The sequence below is a fragment of the Protobothrops mucrosquamatus genome, unplaced genomic scaffold (assembly GCF_001527695.2).
Source record: "Protobothrops mucrosquamatus isolate PMUCROS unplaced genomic scaffold, P.Mucros_1.0 scaffold30, whole genome shotgun sequence".
NCBI lineage: Eukaryota > Metazoa > Chordata > Lepidosauria > Squamata > Viperidae > Protobothrops > Protobothrops mucrosquamatus.
This window is the reverse complement of record NW_015386414.1, coordinates 742,553-756,375: the sequence shown is the minus strand read 5'-3', so window position 1 is coordinate 756,375 and position 13,823 is coordinate 742,553.

Genomic DNA, 13,823 nt, shown 5'->3' with positions numbered 1-13,823 from the left:
CAACTTAATATGTGGCTCAGTCAATAACTTTGTTTTTTAAGAAACCTTCTGGAGGAAAACTGTTCTTAGATTATTATTCAAGTGTTGTTTCACAATCTTTCTGCTTACAGGATGTATGAAGAATCTCAGATTAAAGATAGAATCTCAATCTTGGCATACAAAATTAGTTGTGATTGGATTCACAATTCACACTAAGCTACAATGTGTTTGTTTCGGTTTAGATTGGCTTGTATGAATCCAAACATTTTTAACATGTTTGTAGTTTAAGCATGAGTTGTGACCGTATACTTTTTCTGAATGCTACTTGGGTGGGAAGAATACAGAATATAATATTCTAAGGACTTCTTGAAATGTTTTTCAGACTTAACTATTGAAAGACTCATTTCGCTTTGGTTTGGTTTTAAACTGGTAGAGCACTAAAACGCAGTGCATTTTCTCTGGGGAGCCTTATTATTTATTGCTATGAAGTTCAGATATCTGGAATGCCTATGCTATACATCAGTTTCAATGTACCATGAAATATTTATTGCAGATATTAACAGAAAATATAATAGAAATAATTTCTCTTTAAGCATAAATCTTCTTTTGCCTTCTATGAAGCTTGGACTGTCAAAATGTCTTACTTTAAGAGCCTTCCCATAGGTTTTCTCCCCCCCCCCCAATCAATGTAAAGTGGAATTTCCAACTAGGTCTACATAAAATATTTTGTCATATTTCAAGGACCTTAATTTCAAGGGTTTCCAAGGACTTTTACCTCAGCATCAGTGTGAAAATATATATTTACTTTTAGGTCACTTTTTAATAGTTAAATTTTTTGACAGTAATAAATAGATTGTTAACTCTTTTAAATAATCCATTTATCTAATGTCTATTAAACTGATTATAGACTGTTATTACAGGTCAGGCTGTAGAAGTAAATAGACATGAAAAGTTACAAATAAATATATTTGTGTTGTAACTGATGTATTTTTTTTTAAATTCCGGGCTTTATCTTAATTTCAAACCACTATGGCCCAACATTGCTTTTACTTGCCATTCATTGAAACTATATTCTGGATAGAACAATTGATGATGCGTTAAAAATCAGATATATTTATGGTGATATACTGTCGATGCCTATGTACTATAAGTATATAGAATTGCAGCCTAGTTTTCTATTACTATAATATCTGAGCATAGATATTTATACTGTATATCAAAATCTACCTGCTTTCTGTCTTATAACTGAATTATTGAAGGAGTTTTCCATGTAAAAGTAAACAAGGAAAGATTTTGACAGTAAATGTTATATGTGTATGTAATAGGACATAAAATCGTATACTTGTCATTTTGCAAATTGCTAGGAAATTACCACAGAATTTTCTTGATGCTTTTGTGTTAACCATCCATCTGTATTATGATTTGCAAGAGCTAAATTTTTGGATACTGCAGCTTGGTGATAAAGTGGATTTTTAAATTATTTTTAATTATAGTAATTAAAAATGAATTATAATTTTTAATTTTTAATTATAATTAGATATGTCTTGTAGCAATCCCTTCACAAGCATAAATGTTCACAAAATAAATGCATTTGGAACTGGAACTGGAGCTGGATTAAATCAAGATCTTCTCTAAAAGATTTTTTTTTTAAAAAATCATTAGAGTTTATTGTAATATAAAACACAAATGGAAATATATAAATGGAAATAAAGATCAGAGGGAAGATGGGAAAGAATTGTAAGATAAAAAGAAAAGAAAAAATAGCAGTGACTTTCAACTCTTTTTCGTGTAATAGAATACAAAGTACAGTTACAGCCTCAACTTTTTGCTTTACATTTCTGAAAGATACAAGCCATTTCTATAACAACCAACATCAAACCTAAAATCAAACGTTCATTTTTTTCTGTTTCAAGCATAAAATCCAGAAAATAAAAAAAAAAACCTAAAAAAAAACCCCTGGATAAGTTCTCTTTAAAACAGTTAGCTTTGTTATCTCTGCCAGTTCCATCATTTAAGATTTTCTTTTCTGAAGGTTTTAAACGACTTGTGTCATGTCATCCTGATCACTGTTGATAGGCTCCCAGTGTGCTTTTGTTATCTTGCTGTCAAAGTCTTGCAGAAGAGATGAGCCAGAGGCCATTTTCTCCGCTAGGCTTGGTGCTCGTGGCTCAGCTAAAGAAGAATCTTTATTGCAGAGAAGAATGAATGAATGAAGCCATGCAAAACTGTTAATTGCCCATTGCTATTAAGAGTATACAAATAATTTTTAGTACCCCAGTGGTTTAAAGTTGTTATTTAGCACTTCCCATAAATTAATGGGGTCTTTACTCAGCATGTCATGGCCCTGAAACCAAGAGGTAGCAGTATGTTTACACAAGCCTGAGAAACGCTAGTTCCTGCTTCCCAAACCTGGGTAAATTACTAAGAAATACGTAAAAGTGGTTTATTGTTGGGTAAGGACACTCAAACTCTTTACCCCTTACAACCAGAACATTTAAATTGACTGAAAGATTGCCACATGTTCTAAAATATATTTGAAAATCTCCCAAAGTATTCCTATTAAGATGAAAATCAATGAAATTACCAACGGTAATTTGTTGAAATGACATAAAGATCGTTCAGTGATACTGTTTTCATAATACAGGTAGTCCTGAAGTTATGTCCATTTGTTCAGCAATCCTTTGACGTTACAATGCTGCTGAAGGAAGGCATTTAGGGCTGGTCCTCTGAGTTGGATTAGACTTTCTGAAAAAGCGATTTTTGGTAATCGAAAAAAAAGTTTGGAAAGCACTGTCTTAAGATTTGGTGCTTGGTTAGGAGGCAGTTATGAATCTATCGTTTGAGAACTGAAGCTTGGTTCTATGGAATCAGGAATATGAGTATATTGAGCAAATGAAATGTGTTGTCCAATGAAATAGATATCTTTTTAGTCTTATAGCTGACTGACTAATTTACCTCAGCATTAGGATAGGCCCCCTGCTGTTTCAGGGGGGCAGCAACAAATGATGTCTTCCTCAGCAGATCCCTAGAGCAGCGACCCCCAACCTTATGGGCAACAGGAACTGGTTCTGTGGAGACAGGTTTTTCCTCCAACTGGAAGGAGTATGGTTTTGTATGTGCTTGCATCCCGCGGATGGGACTTTGCTTGTTTGCGCAGCCCAGTTTCTGGCATGCTGCGGACAGACTGGCTGGCTCAGGAATTCTGGGAGTTGAAGTCCACGAGTCATAAAAGAGCTAAGGTTGCCTACCCCTGCCCTAGAGTATTAGAAAAGGAATTTCCATCTGAGATGCTGGATGTGTATCAAAAATAAGGGGTTTTTTTTTCTCCTGCGGATACAGGCGAGATCATCTGATCTCCCTGCTGTGCTTCATCCCCTCCTATACAAATTCTTTTGTGCCAGCTAGATGGCGTATGCTCTGGCAGGTAGGCCTTGCTCACTATGAAAGGCTGCACCTTTTGGTTATGTGGTGTGTGTGTTTTTTAACAGATTGAATAGTGGAATGGTGAAATGCTGGCCATTTCTTTGTTTTTTATTTATTTATTTTTATAACTGGCTGAAATTGACAAGACTGCTTTCAAGTTTCCTCTTCCAGCCCAAGTGAAAAAAAAGTAGAAGTGTTTTATTCTTTTCCGTCCTCAAAAAGAGGTGCACACAGAAAGGAGAGCAGATACCAGCATGGATGGGAGAGGAAAAGAAGGAGGCAAAACTGCCAATTGGGGCCCTTGTTAACCATGTCTTAGACAGAGCACTCACCATCACTGTGGCCAAAGTGGAGAAAAGTGCTGAATTCCAGGAACGGATTTCTTAAACCAGCTTCATTTCCAGCTGATTTACACACAGATGACAAACAGCTAAAATTTGGAATGTGGAAAAGCTCTTAGTTTATCGGTGGAAAAGCAATGTACTAGGCCCAATTTAGATCTCTCTAGTGTACTATTAAATTTACGTAATATGCAGTGCTCCCTGTGGGGCAAAAGCAAAGTGACCATAGCTATTGCGCAATCTCCCCTATTTTATGGAGCATATAGCCCTTGGAAATGAAGCAAGTCTGCTTCTTACTGCAGTAAACGCGAAAGTCAAAACATGTTTTCACTCAGATCTTTTAGGGATACATACCTTTTTTTGTTTGTCTCATTTTTCTTATCTCATCTGGTGAGCGTGTACAGTTTTCAAAACAATAAAAATAAAACTGGTACCCTTCTGACGTGTCTACATTTGATTGCTCATGTTTGATAACTGCCTGGACCCATAGATCTGTCTTCACAAGAAAGAAGAGTGTTATTGCTCTGATGTTACAACCATCAATTGTGGTTCTGGACTAAAGATGCTGACCTCAACAGGGCTATCCTTGAGCACAATAATTCCAGCTAGGATGGAATTTATTAACCCTGCCATAGATTAAACAGAAACAAGGCTTCATAACATACCTCATGTATTATTTATTATCACCTAATACAGGATCTGGGGGGGGGGAATGTGGCCGCTAGGAGTCAACAATGACTTGATAGCACATAATCACAATCGATACAGGAATAGCTAGGTCACATCCAACAACGATCACTGTTATTAAATAATAATCACCTCATACAGTTCCTTTTTATCTGTTCACTGTCTACCCAATCAATTATTTTAAATATACATATTTCTCAGGATTATATTCCATGTTGTGGCAACGGGGTGTGATAATGTGTCAAAGCTTATATGGTAATAAATGAGATAGCCTTTTAAAATGCTACCTGAGGTGTTCTGTTTTTGCTGTCATAGAGTCACACAACTACTCCTTCAAGAATGACTTCAGTTCCCTCATTTCCAAAGGTGCTCTGAATTATTTCTTGGCATTTATATACAGTATTGGATAATCTTGGCCTGCTCAGCCTTCCTGCCTAGGAAACAAGATTAACATATTGCAAAGATCAGTGTGCCAGAGTGGTGAAAAGCCACTGTGATGAAGATAAAGGAACACACAGAGCTGGGAATACTTAAGACAACCAGAGTGCAGTCCTATTGACAGCTGTGTTATGCTGAAGGAAGTGTTCTTGTGGGAAGCCTTGTCCTGTGGTTAGCACATAGGGCAGTCATAGCTTTCTGAATCATCAGCCACAGATTTGCCTACCTGTTCTGTTGCTGTAATGCAGAAAATGATTTGCAAACAAATGTTTATCTAGAGGAAAGGTCGGGGTGGTTTCTGTATCCTAACATAATTTATTTTTGTTGGGACTATTTTGTTTTTCTAGAGTTGCTCCTATGCTACATAGCATTAATTTTTAAATCATGATGGCACAGTTTGATGCCAACTGAAATATAACAGGGCCAGTGGAAAGGCTGTGGAAAAGGCCACAGTGGTTTTTTTCCCCTTACAAGTTAATGTAAGAAACAGGGCAGCTGATGGAGCTGACACAAATATTTCAGATGATTAATTACCTATCTCTTCGCTAGGATGTGATAAATTTCTTTGGGTGGAAGGCAGATAATGAATTCCTTTCCCACTCAGAGCATGTCAGTATGATCCAGTAAGGCTTGCAGCAATCTGTATGACTTCAGTCTATCAGGACAATTACTCAGTAGAATAACATGTAACTCTTAGTAGCAAGTGCTACTTGTAGAAGAGAGGATTCCTCAAAAATAACAAGAATGTGTAAATACGTTAACAGTAGGATTTTCAATTTGCATGCCAGATAAAACTCCAGGATCTCCAGGTTGCATGCTGATCAACTTCTAGCTCTACAGGATGACCTAGCTGTGGAACAGAAACTGCCTTAGTCCCCATGGGACCTTTTTGGGAAAAAGACACAGTAGCGTGACCACGTTGGTCCTCCTAGACCTCTCAGTTGCTTTAAATACTGTTGAGTATGCCATCTTCCTGAACTGGCAGTCAGACATAGTGTGTGAGGGTACTGTACTATGGTGATTCCATTCCTACTTGGATGGCTTTTGTTAGCAGGTGGTGCCTCATGAGGATTGGGTCAGTCTCCATATTATCCCCTATGCTTTTTAACATTTACATGAAACAGCTTGGAGAGATCATCCAGAGATCTAGATTGAAGTTCCATATCAATATGCAGAGGACACACAGTTCTTATTTCCCTTTTCATTTAACACAGATGAGATGGTTGGCATTCTGAATTAGGGCTTGGATGAAGGCTAATAATCTGAGTCTCAGTCCACACAAAGATACTATTTTGGGGTGACACATTTGTCCACTTGTGGCAGAATGTATTGAGGAGTTGCAGGTGGGGGGGACCTCTTTCCTAGAGGGTAAAGTGATAGTAGAGCTTGGAAGGCAGGAAGAGAGCAAAGTTGGACTATTCCTAGCAATTCTCAGAGTATGTCTACAATTATTGCAGATAATTGCTTTATTCTGACAAGATTCTTTTTGAAGGTTAGCAACAATAAAAAAAACTACTCAGAAGTAACTTCACGTGTTGTTTTTGGGCTTGACATCAGCTAAGTGATGCCCTGTTGGTTCTATCAGCCTTTCCAGGTAAACCAGTCAGGAAACAGGATTAGATGAACTAATTCTACTTTATTGTAAAGCTACATTAATAGAGCCTTGCAAGTTTGAAGGCACAAACCTCCTGCTGCCACATTTAACTTCTTAATCTATTAATGGGGGCCCTTCCTAAATTTCTTTAACTAACTGTTAAACCTCCTGCCTCTCTTGTCTGATTGTTTTCTAGGCTGCATCTCTTCCTATCCCCTCTCCTTCTCTCCTCAATGCATTCCATTACAGGCAGCTTAGCTTGCAGAAGACATGTAGACATGGCAAACATCTCAAAAAGGACTCTCAGGCAATAAAGAAGACCAAGAAGGATACCTTCCAACTAGCAAGATTCTGTTAATGTAAACTATAGTAATTCTAAAGTAGAATTAGTTCAGTTGGGTGTACTTCCTTTCTGGTCTACTTTGCAAGACTAACACATATATATCCTCCCTCCCAATTTTAAGTCTTTTCCAAGTCCCTCCAAAGAAAGAGAGGTAGACTTCTAAAAGGGGGAAAACTTTTTCTGCGGTGGCATCCCATTTATGGAATCCCCTCTCCAGAGGGCCTCAGCTGGTGCGTTAGCATTGGTTTTATACGTTCCCATTTCCCAGACTCCTGAATTGGTGTTTAATATATTGTTTTAGATTATGAATGACTACCCTACTGCTGCCTGTTTCTATGGTACTTTTAGTTTGTATTTCAATCAATCAATTAACTTTAATACAGGTCACAGACCTACCTTTTATTTGATTGTAATATTTATGCTTTTATTCAAATTATATTTTTAATGTGTTGTATTGGAAAATAGTTAAGGTGTTTAGTTATTGGATGGTTAAAAATATTTAATAAATAAATGTGGAACATAATGTTTCTTATTTTGTTCTTCATCTTAGCAACAGCAACAGCATTCATGTCATTCTGACTGGTTAATTGTTAAGACAGCTTTTCTTGGAGAAAGTGTCAGATTTAGCTATTTGTATGAGCTCTGTTCAAAAGATACACATCTGTGCTGAAAAATAAGTTGAGCACTATGTGTTGATTGCCATGATATGACACCAAGTCTGATTTTGAGTAAGGGGGAACAGCAGCACCTTCTTGATCTTGGATGATCTCAAAAACAGCAGAATAGAATCAGAGCTGGAAAGGATTTGAGTAGAAGGCATTCAAAGGTTGTACAGACTGGGAACTTGATAAAGCATTCCTGAAGTCACTTCTGTCTTGCTGTCAAGAAAATCTCATGGTTGTATACAATCATGTAGTCATGAGTTGTTTTGCGAGAGTGTTTATCCTTCCTTGCCTGACATTAAAGGAGTTTTAATGAAAAACTCAAGTTTTTATTCTTTTTTTAAAATTATATATTTGTTTTTTTTATTTTTCAAAATACAAAAAGGGTTCTATTCTTAGTCTTACCTTCATTTTTTTTCTTATAGTTTTTAGGAGTCAGTGTTTAAATATGAAACATAATATTTCTGTCAATTACAGTACTGTTTGCCCCTAGGGCTAAATGTTTGGTGGGCAAGAAGTTACAAAGCTTTGGGAGGGGAGTGATGCCCTGAATGGGGTAAGAATATTGAGAGGCTGGATTGCATCTCAACATAGATAGGGCTGTGATTTCCTGAGTTTTTTTTCCCAATGCATTGGAGGGAGAATTTTTATTTCCTCATCTCTTTCTCTCCTTATGCCATATACCAGGGATGTCCAACCACGGTAACTTTAAAACTTGTGGACTTCAACTACCAGAATTCCCCAGCCAGCTTTCACTATAACTTTCATGGTCCCTGTCTCCAAACGTAATAAATCTGTAAGCTACAGCTGGATGTCAATTTGTATCATTACAAGAGCAATAAATAGAATAGAGGTGGAAGGGACCTTGCAGGTCTTCTAGTCCAGCTCCCTGCTCAAGCAGGAGAACCTATACCATCCTAGATAAGTGACTGTCTATCCTCTTCTTTAAAATCTCCAGTGATGGAGCGCCCACGATTTCTGGAAGCAAGCTGTTCCACTGGTTAATTGTCCTCGCTGTCAGGAAGTTTCTCCTTAATTCTGGGTTGCTTCTCTCTTTGTTCAGTTTCTAACTATTGTTTCTTGTCCTGTCCTCCGGTGCTTTGGAGAATAATTTGACCCCCTTGTCTTTGTGGCAGCCCCTCAAATACTGGAATACTGCTGTCATGTCGCCCCTGTTTCTTCTTTTCTTTAGACTAGCCAAACCCAAGTCCTGCAGCCGTTCTTCATATGTTTTAGTCTCCGGGCCTTTGATCATCTTAGTTGCTCTTCTCTGAATTTTTTTCCAAACTCTCAACGTCTTTTTTGTGATATGGTGACCAAAAGAAGTTGACTAAATTCACCCGGTTTTGTTCGGCTCCTCGTGTTTGCCAAACCATTATGAGATATTAGTATTTTTTACAGGGTAAAAATATCTGTTTGGAAGACCTGTTTATTTTAATGTGTTTAGATGCCAGTTTGTGTTTCCTATTATTTAATACTTGTTTGAACAACCTGCACTGACAATGGTGTCAGACCAGATTTTCTACAGTACCACTGAATGTTTTTATACTGTCCAGGTTCTCTCCTTCTCTTTCAGAACTCTTATTTCAAATGGCAGGATGTAAGATTGCATGTTGTTTTTGTTTTTACCTGTTGGCTTCCTCTTCTTAGTTTCTAAGCCAATGTTTAATGTGCTAGAGAGTTTCAGGGGCCGCCAAGTTATTTGCAACATGAACATTAGCATTAAGCTGCTTTGAAATGGCATGGGAAGCAACTGACATTAATTGAGAAGTGCCTTCAAATGACTTCTGAAACTTGTTCGTTTGCCTGGAGACTTTAAGCTGGTTGGGTAAAGAGAGTCAAGATGCATTTAAAATGTCAGATAATTGTAATCAGAGTACAGCTGTTGCCTATGTAAATTTCAGAAACATCTCCCTTTGTTATATTAATATCTCAGGGCCTTCCAAGTGTTACTAATCAGTGGAAAGAATCTGATATTGTACTTCAAAATGCTGCATTTTGCCCGTTTTTCTATGGCCTTAATTTACACTTGCTTTGCTCATACTGGCTTTTAAATCAGAGAGACCTTTTCAAGACAGCTCTGTCAGAAAGGAGAAGAATGGGTAGAATCTAACAATGTTTTTTTAAAGAGTTAACCAATGAACACTCTGTCCTTTAGTGTAGCAATGATTGACTGTATTATTGCATGCTCATGTACATTCTTTTCATCCTGAACTCTTTCTCTTTGCTGCTTTCAGTTTGGAATTTTACTCTATTAGAAAATACCTCTTGTGCATAAGCTGCAAATACTAGCTCTCTATGCTACCGGTAGTATTCTGTTAAGATCACTGTGTAAAATGTTAGCACGGTTTACTTGATTTTTTACTTTTTTGCCCACTGTAAATTGCATCCATGATAAAACATCTATGGACACTTACAATAATGTAGCAAAAAGCAATAATCAGTCATTTCAAGTTATTCCTGGGATATATGAACAAGTCCCAAATTGTGGTGTTTCACTCACTTTATATATAGTGGAAAATCTGATAACATGATTTTATTTATATACCATTGCATTTCTACAATATTTTGTAGGTTTTTAACCTCTAATTAAATATTTCATTTCAAGTCCCTCCCCGCCCCCCATGAGTGCCTTCTGCATGTGATGAACTGCAATTCTCCTAATTTTCTATCAGTTTTCCAACACATGTGGATGGAACCATATTAGGGAAAGATGGTTTATATTAATATTAAACTCTATTTGCCTATCAACATCTTTGTATCTTTCCTTTATTTATTTATTTCTTTGTTTTAAGCATTTCTAACAACCTAAAGTTTTGTAAACTTTTTTTTTATTTTTACTCTAGACAAAGGTGAAAATGGGGAACCATATCAAAGGAGGAAAGGTGCTGGACATAATCAGCCAGATCTTCCTGCAGTGTCCCAAACTCTCAAAGACAACCCTCCTGTTCCAGCAAGCAGCAGTTGGAGGAGGATCATGCTGTTGATTTTAGCAATAACAATACACAACATTCCTGGTAAGCCCTGTTTTGCTCTTTTGATGTCTATAATTCTCAGACCTGAAAATACCATAGGTAGGGTTTTCATTATGGTCTTAAGGAGCATCAAAGTAATACTCTAGGTGCTTTTCAGATTTGATAAGTAAGGTTAATGGAGTGACTGCTAATAGGTTCAGTACAGTGAGTGATGTTGGCATTATAATTATGTCTCTGTAATGCAGGAATGATGAATGGCCTTCTAAGTTTACTTTGAATGACAAAAAAAGATGTTTATGTAGTCGCCAGTAGTTGAGCTCAACTTAAGGACACTTTATCTACAGGATATATCCCCAGGATGATGATGATGATGATGATGATGATGATGATGATGATGATGATGATGATGATGATGATGATGATGTTGTTGTTGTTGTAAGGGATTTTGGAGGTCATCTAGTCCAACCCTATAGGAAACCCTATACTATTTCAGACAAATGGCTGTCCAGTCTCTTCTTAAAAACTTCCAGTGTTGGAACATTCACAGCTTCTGGAGGCAGGTTGTTCCACTGGTTAATTGTTCTAACTGTCAGGAAGTTTCTCCTTAGTTCTAGGTTGCTTTTCTCCTTGATTAGTTTCCATCCATTGCTTCTTGTCCTGCCTTCAGGTGCTTTGGAGAATAGCTTGACTCCCTCTTCTTTGTGGCAGCCCCTGAGATATTGGAACACTGCTATCATGTCCCCCCTTGTCCTTCTTTTCATTAAACTAGACTTACCCAATTCCAGCAACCGTTCCTTATATGCTTTAGCCTCCTGTCCTCTAATCATCTTTGTTGCTCTTCTCTATACTCTTTCTAGAGTCTCAACATCTTTTTTACATCATGGTGACCAAAACATGATGCAGTATTCCAAGTGTGGCCTTACCAAGGCATTGTAAAGTGGTATTAACACTTCACGTGATCTTGATTCTATCCCTCTGTTAATGCAACCTAGCACTGTGTTGGCTTTTTTGGCAGCTGCAGCACACTGCTGGCTCATATTTAAGTGATTGTCCACTAGGACTCTGAGATCAATGTTATTCACTATTCAATGTTAAAAGTGTGGAACCTCATTGCAGCAAAAGATATCAGGCTCTTTGGCAGCTGCCTCAAACTTGTTGTTCTTTATAAGTACAATTCTCGTAGTTTACCTTATCAATATTTATTGAAATAAATGGTATGAAGTTAGAAAAATTACAGCAATCGAACTATTTTCCTCTTAGAACCAATATATCACCTATACTTTTTGATATTCATTTGATATTCTTTTTAACAGCCTTTAACCTGGCAAGGAAACGGGTCTCTTCACTGATAACAGAGAATTGTTAAAGCTCTTTGTTTATATGATGGTGTCCTAAATCTTTGAACCAACAGTAATAGGAGATGTACTTTGCCATTACCTCCTTCCCATTTTCCTTTTCAACTTCCCTGTCAAGCATAGAACTCTGAGATTTCTCCCATCAAAATACTAATTGGGGCGGAACCTCATTAGCATTTTTTCAGTTCAATCAAAGTCACCTACATGCTCCCATTCTGTGGTGCCATGTATGAAATGTATTGTAATTTAAAGAAATCTTGAAATGTATTGTAATTTAAAGAAATCAATTTGCTATTGATTTTGATTGCAGCAAAGAGATTGATGTTCATTGTAGCCTGAACCATGTCTTCTTCAGCCAAATTCAGATAAATAGCAATAGCACTTAGACTTATATACCACTTCACAGTGCTTTACAGCCCTCTCTAAGCAGTTTACAGAGTCAGCCTATGGCCCCCAACAATCTGGGTCCTCATTTTACCAATCTTGGAAGGATGGAAGGCTGAGTCAACCTTGAGCCAATTGGGATCGAACTGCCAAACTGCAGGCAGCCGGCAATCAGCAGAAGTAGCCTGCAATACTGCATTCTAACTACTGTGCCACCACAGCTCAGTGGTTAGAGTAGACAAAATAATTGTAAAGAATTTTAAATAAATAGATTGCTGAATGATTTGAACATCACATTCCCATTCATTTAAATGTTTTAGAGGATTTGGCTAATATTCAGTCATTCAAAAATGCATGCTAGGCAAAATGGCTTTAGATAGACACTACCCTTAAAACTGCATTCCTTATGTCTAACCAAACTGCACTCGATAGGGGGTTGCCTTTGAAGACTATCTAAAAGGTGCAGATGTTTCAATTTGTGGTGTCATGAGTAACAATGAGCACTTCTTGTTGTACACATGTGCCACCTCTGCTATGTCAGTCTAGTTAGTTTCTGGATGCAATTCAAGGTACTGGTTGAAATCTTTAAATGCTTCATGGCATAGGACCTGGTTATTTGAGGGACTACCTCCCTCCCATTGTTTTTGCCTATCCAGTACATTTGGGCAGAGTGGGTGCACTCCCTTCTGTTAAATGTTGTCAACTTGTGTGACCTAAGAACATGCCTATTCTGACTTGGTCCCACCCTCTGAAATAGCATTTCCCACCCTCCGAAACTGGGATACTGATAACATCCACTTACTTTCCTGAGATTTCAAACATCCCTTAAAACCTGCCTTTGGCTCTATGCCTGGGTTAATGTGTTGACGGGCAAGCTGTTGCTTTTTATAGTATCTGTTTTAGTTTAGGTTGTCTTGTTTTATTTATATTTTTAACTGTTGTAATACTGCATTAGATTTTTGTAAAGTTGCCCAGAGCCTGTTAAAGTGGGTGGCCATGACAAATTGAAATAAATAAATGAAAGCCTTTTTTGAATAAAAAAGGGAGAATTTTACAAAATACAATTCCCATAGACAAATTGGGAAAAATAACTTGATGTGGACTTTTCTCAAAACCACACAACTAAGATGTATGGACCAATGTTTAAGGGACATTTTCTGAGTTGAAGCTAATAAGCGTGCAAGAAACTTCTCAAATCAAGTGGGGCTGTGCTTTGGAGTGGCTTAGCAAGAGTCATAGGCTCAAGTTAACTTTCCCTTTCTTGAAGAAATTGCAGAAGTGGAATGACATGTTTATACCCTACTCAATCTCTGGTGTAAGAGGTAATGAGAATCTGGTGTGGCGTGAAGTTAAAGCTGTAGCTTCAACTTGAAGGGTAGATTGCTACGTGATAAGATCAATAGGAACTTTTTATCTTACTTTCCTTTGGAAGGCACTCCACCGATCAAGTTCTTTCAGCCATTTATTCCTTTACATGTATGTAATTGAAAGTCCATGGAAGATTTCTTGCCCTGTGTAATACAGGAAGGATGATCTTTCATCTATATACTATATATGTCTTCTATCTTGGCACAAAACGTAAGACCATAGTAAAAAGTTTTAAAAGATTTTGATTTAGGATAGTGTTGTTTATAGAAAAGAT